This window comes from Alosa pseudoharengus, unplaced genomic scaffold (assembly GCF_046254945.1).
Source record: "Alosa pseudoharengus isolate Yale_2024_CS ecotype anadromous, Long Island Sound unplaced genomic scaffold, YU_APseudo_1.1 YU_APseudo_1.1_scf_3, whole genome shotgun sequence".
NCBI lineage: Eukaryota > Metazoa > Chordata > Actinopteri > Clupeiformes > Clupeidae > Alosa > Alosa pseudoharengus.
In genome coordinates this window covers 33,878,373-33,885,141 of record NW_027468718.1, presented here as the reverse complement: position 1 = coordinate 33,885,141, position 6,769 = coordinate 33,878,373, and positions in this window count along the sequence as shown.

Genomic DNA, 6,769 nt, shown 5'->3' with positions numbered 1-6,769 from the left:
CAATGAGTAGGCTAATAATTGGATATAGGTCATTGCTATGCATGTGCCAAAGTGTATGGTCATAGTCAGTTACTTTAAGGTAATTACTTGGCACCCCGCATATACGGCAAATAATAGCCTATGACAACATTAACATTTTTCTTTTATTTACCACAAAGTCCGGTAATACAGCCTAAACCATGTAGGCATTAAGTCAAGTATCAGTAGCTTAATCCAAGTAGTTAGTTGTTTTATTTGTCGTCTTCCAGAAATGCAAACCAACATGGACGCGCGAGGACGCTCGTGCCCAACACTAAACTCGTGCATGAGCTGTCATCTACCAATCAGCATGTAAAAACTGGTGCCTGGGTGCCTGGTTGCAACCATGTAACGCCATGTTTTCAAAAATGTCGGCGGCCAAATGCCATGCTAAGTGGCTGAAGCTAACCCTTCAAATCCTGACCCCCTGATGCCACTGGAGTATTAGCCAGGCCATTGGTAGTCTACTGTGACTGTACATTCACGCTTCCATACATTAACGCTTATCGATGGGTTATCCTGACGTTTGGGGGTGTGTATGCATTGAAGCAAGATTATTGACAGGTCAACAACCATTCACCGTTGTTCGCTGGCAGTGGAGGGTCGTTAGCTTGCTAACTTGCTTATGTTAGATAGTTGACTCACACATAATTTCCGATGTGTTTTGGGGTTACAATAAGGTTACAATTTATGAGTGTACAGTGTCTATTTCTCAGTGTCTAACTTTAAAAAAAATCCAAGTATTAAAAAGCCATAGCCCATTGTATTAGATACAATACAAGCCAAGCAGTGCCAACTTGGATCCTACAGAATCACACATAACTAAGTTGGGCAGAAATTCCCTTTGAGGCCATGGCAAGAGATGCCTCCAATCAAATGGATGGAAGCTGCTCGGACACCTATGCTCGCTCTTCTGATCTCAGACAGCTATTATGTCAACATACGCACCAAATTGTGAGAGGACCACTGTGGCTAACACACACACACACACACACACACATTCAGCACCTGTTAAACAACCCCCACTTCTCCCATTATGAACACGCTCATCATCATTCACACTCATTCTTATCTCATTCACACAGACTGCAGACCCATCACAGTCAAGCCAAGGCCTTTATGGTGCACAGGAGGCCGCCAGGAGCTATAGGAACAATGACCAACCCAAAGAGAATGTTCAGGAGCTAGGAACAATGACCAACCCAAAGAGATGTTCAGGAGCTAGGAACAATGACCAACCCAAAGAGATGTTCAGGAGCTAGGAACAATGACCAACCCAAAGAGATGTGGAAGTGTGATGTAGTGCTTATTTTCTGCACTGTTTTACAGTATCTTATTTTGTGCCAAAAGTGAGGGGGGCTTTGATGTGTGAAGTACTGTTTATTTTCTGTATTTTTATAGTCTTCTTACCTACTGCGCTTAATCCCCCAAAGTGAGGACGATGGATGGTAACAATGTTTCTCATGTGATTTGTTGTTGTTTACATGTTACGTATTATTTTCCACCCCAGGGGACATCAGGGTGGTCACTGTGAGTCCTCCCCTGGAGACACAGATGCCTGTGGGCTGACACATGGCCCAGATGTTGTGCATTTTGAGGCTATTTCAATAAAGATGACAAACACCAGCACCGGATGCTTAAACTGCCGCTTTGTGACCTCACTGTGCTTTGTGAGTGATTTGACGCCGTAAAGGCCATATATGGACACCAGTCCTCTGGGTCTGGGTTTGACAAGCAGTGAAGGATCCAAACACACCCTTACACACTGGAGGAAAACATCCATCCATCTGAGTATGTGTGTGAGTGTGTGTGTGTGTGAGTGGAGATTAATGAGTATGTGTGTGAGAGAGAGTGAAAGTGGAGACTGTGTGTGTGTGTGTGTGTGTGTGTGTGTGTAAATTGTGGTGTTCTGGTGATGCTCTTGCCCTCTAGTCCATCTAGTGGTCTTCTGAAAACCCCACCACTGACCACACAGAGAGAGATGGCCACTCTTATGGCCTGAGTGGACTTCATGCCTGTGTCTGGGTGAGGGTTTCTGAGTTTTTGTGTGTGTTTGTACTTGTGAGACGTAAAGCATGTGTGTGTGTGTGTGTGTGTGTGTGAGAGAGAGAAAGTATGTGTCTGTGTGTGTGTGTGTGTGCCTAAGAAGGTTTGCACAAGTGAATAAGGATTAGAGGGCCTTTCTAAGATGAAGAGATTTAGTTTTTTTGACGTGACTATATAAGTGTGAGGTTCTGCAGTTGTTTGTTTGTGTGTGTGTGTGGCCAGGTTTATGACTATGTGTGTGTGTTGCATTCTGTCCCGCTAAGATTATCCCGCTGTACTCCCACACAAACAAACACACACACACACACACACACGGTAAGTGGATTGTAGTCCGTGCGGCTCAGACGGTGTAGTCCAGTGCTCACGCGTGCTCCGTAAGGTCCTTCCGTGCGACGCTCCAGCTTAAGAGCGCTCAGGAAACCACAACACAGCACAGTTTCCCTCTCCCTCCCCACCCAGATCTGATTACAGGATGCATAACACACACACACACACAAACACACACACACACACAAACATGCATGCATACACAAACAAATATGCACACACACACACACAAATAGACACACACACATGCACAACCACACACACAAGCATTTACAAAATGAACACATGCACAACCACACACACACACACACACACACAAACACAAACACACACACACACACACACACACACACACACACACACACACACACTTCTCTCTCTCTCTCATTCAGCACGTAGTTTTCCCACCTGGAACTGGAAGTCCATTTCTAGCCCACAGAATAAACAGGGATTACTGTAAAAGGGCTAACCGTGGGGGAATGTGTGTTTGTTTTGTGAACACAGTGTTTCACTGTGTAGAAACCTGCCATGAGCCTCCAAAGTTGATCTCTCTGTGTGTGTATGTGTGTGTGTGTGTGTGTGTTTTGAGGTGTTTTACTGTGTAGAAACCTGCCATGAGCCCCCAACGTTGATGTCTGTGTTTGGCTTAATAATGTGGGGCCCTTACTTTTGGTCGGCACACATTTTTACGTCTAGTCTAGTCTTATGTTTAGTCTTATTTTTAGCTCTCTTTCCCCTGATGGCCTGTGTTGGGTTTCACACACCAGGTGTCTCCACACGGACCTGAGCACCAACGCCACCACAGCCCAGAAAGCAATTCACTGTGTTAGGCATTTTAACCCCAAACTCCCCTGTCCTGCCAATGTACATAGGTCTCCACACACACACACACACACACACACACACACAGCGAGAGAGAGAGAGAAAGAGAGAGAGAGAGAGAGGCATGCACACAGACACACACACACACACAGAGAGACATGCACACACACACACCCAGAGACAGAGCGAGACACGCACATACACATAGACACAAGCACACACACAGACACACACACAGACAGACAGACACACACACAAGTAAACTTTTCCAAAATGTATTTCCGAGCCCTTTTTACAAAGTTATTTGTCTGAGGGGGAATTCCAGTCCACCAGAGAGTCTAGTGTCCCACCGGCTCCTGTGGAGCCTCTCTGTGCTCCCCACACCACCACCAGTAAACACACACACACACACACACACACACACCAGAGAGCCTCTTTGTGCTCCCCACACCACCACCATTTCTAACTATAAACACACACACACACACACACACACACACACACACACCAGAGAGCCTCTCTGTGCTCTCCACACCACCACCATTTCTAACTATAAACAGATCTTGCCTCAAACAAGCAGTGCACTCCGCGCTCTCATAAGCTGGACATGGGTCACAGTTCAAAGAGTGCAATCAGACTGGACTGAACTCTGATTTGTGTGTTAGTAGTGATGATTCTGTATCTCCTACGCAGGGGCGCAGGAGATATTTTGAAAGTGAGGGGGACCACATTGTGAACACAAACCCATAGTGAGATCAGATTTCCAGATATCGGATCGCCACCTCTGGCCCACTTTCGACCATAAACTTGCCAGAATATTAAGATAATACCATTGATTGTTTTCAAAATATTTTTTGATAAAAATGGTCAAAACTGTGAGATGAGCACAATGCCAGATCTGTCCTCAGACCAGCTTCTTGCTATGTGCAATTCTACTTTTATTTATTTATTTTAGATTTATTTCACACTATTTGGGCCAATGGTAGAATACTCTAAAAGCAACATGGGATGCTGATATTTTATGAAGCCATGAATGAATCATCATGCCTGTGATCCAAACATAGACTACATGATCAAATAGCCTAGTTAGGCCTATACTTAAATTGTCTGGTATAAACCAAATCAACTCTCCACTATGTGTTTGCAGTTAAAGGAACCGTATGTAAGAAATGTAATTCAATTAATCATAAAATGGCCCTGATTTGTCACTAGACATTAGGAAATCATGCTAATTTCAAATACTTATATCACTGACAACAGTAGTCTAGCCAGGATATCGTCATTTAAAAAACTGAAGTTGCAGCCCTCAACTGATGTTGATGTTTACATATTTGTGTTTTAGCCTGATCCGCCACCCTCCACCTACCTAGTAATCACAAAGTCAGTAGTGTTTCGGCATCTGGGTTGCCAGCTCTGCTCTAGTTACCACATCTGCGGTGTACACCGCTCTACAGTATTTTGAAAGTGATTGTAGTACCAGTTTTGGCCAAAATCCTACATACGGTTCCTTTAATATTTATGCAATGTTAGAACATGGCTTAACAAGTTACCAATCCAGAACACACAGAAAATTGCAACAGAAAGTTGACTTAATAATCAACTACTATTTGTTCCAACAGCATTTAAACAAAGCATTTATAAAATTAAAAAAGAAATACTCTTACTGTAGTAACTGTAGGCTACCACATTATCCCAAGCTTCAAAGAGCTCCCCACGTCTGTGACAGGCAGACGTGACACCGCTAAATTCTCAGCTTGTTTATACCCCACACTGAACACGTAAGAATTCGCTATAGGCCCATCACTCTGGGGTGTGGTAGCCTGCTCTCTGGGATGTATGCACCAAGGTAACTGACGTATCCAATTTGTGTCTTGAAATTATGTTTGAAATAAATGTCTTAGAACAAAAACGTTGGGTATAGACTTGTATTTTATAGTTAGGCTAGTGAAAATGAGTTGATCAGTAGGCTAGTTGAGTTTGTTATCAATAAACATAACAGCTAAGTTACAGCAGGAGACTAGGCTACCATAAATCCTCAAATTATGCCCGGGATTGATTCTATTTATAGCCGGACAAATAATGGCAGGTTCCCATATACAAGATTGCCTATACCAACAATTGCCATCAGTCCACAAGCACTAGAAGACATTGTTTCGATTTAAGTCAATTAAATAACACCTCTTCTTAATATTTTATTATATTGTTGGTTGGATTAATAGCCTACGGTTGGCAAAGAAAAGTCGTTTTCCATGGGTCTCCAACACACATTCTCAAGCTCACTCTCTTGCCGCCCCTTTCGAGGTACAGTAATTGCCGGCTGAAGCCTAGGCTACTACATTTAAACACAATTGTTGCGCGACTCAAGGCATTCCAGCCTACGAATTTAATGAAAAGTACTAAATCATGCATAATTAAACAATAACTCAATTTAGGCTACTTGGCTACGCAAAAAGGTTTCTATTAGGCTACAGCACAACCCTTATTCAATGAATGGCTGCCTTGTCTCGCAATAAACAGCGGCATTTGTTTCACTTCAATGTCACAATCCCGACACTTTTTCAACTGCATGAAACATAACAGTGAACCATCAAATATCTCCCAGATTTCAGTGCCCATCAGTCTCAACATTTAGCAATATAATCAAACAGTCCAAAAGTAAATTAAATCCCAAACCAAACTGAAAATGTTATGCTTTTGATAGCCTACTGGTATGCCGCTCCAAACGAAACGCATGTCTAAATGCAGGTTAGAACTTAAAAAAGCCTGCCTCGAATAGCCTACCAGCTAGCCTCAAATAAAGATGCTGTGCTTTGCAAAAGACCCCAGCCATAATTTGAGGATTTACGCTAAGCAAGTAGCCTGGATTATTTTATGATGGTTGTTAGTAGACAAACTGGCTTCAGATATCCAACAGAGTGAATATGAGATTGTGCAGTTTTACACTGTAGATGGCTGTGGTTAGTGATGTGATGCTGTTAATTGGGAGTTTTAAATTTATTTTTTGTTAAAATATATTTTTTTTAATTATTTGCTGTTAATTGGGAGTTTTACATTTATTTAGCTTACCTATAAGGCTTTTTTTCCCTTATCAAAAGTGAGGGGGAAGACGGCCGTCTCTTCAGCACTGCGGGGGACATGTCCCCCACGTCCCCCGTGCCGTCTCTTCAGCACTGCGGGGGACACGTCCCCCACGTCCCCCCGTGCCTCCTGTGCCCCTGCTCCTACGTGTGAAAAACAACACAACAAAGCAACATGATTTATGTGGAGTTTACAGGACATTACATCACACATTGCGTCACTAATTAAGGCCTGAGGCACTATCTAGCACCTCGTTTGAACTCATTGAGTTACAGTGTGTGATACTCATTAGGATCTCTGTGAGATAGCACAGTACTGGCCGACAGGGACGCCATCCTTAATAGATTCTATTGGGATTGAATGGTAACATGTCCTAATGAGGACTGTCAATTAATAAAGGACAATGCCAATGGTGACTAGGGAGACAGTGGAGGAGCATCTACTGCTGTAGCTAATAAAATATGCAGCCAGACAGGGT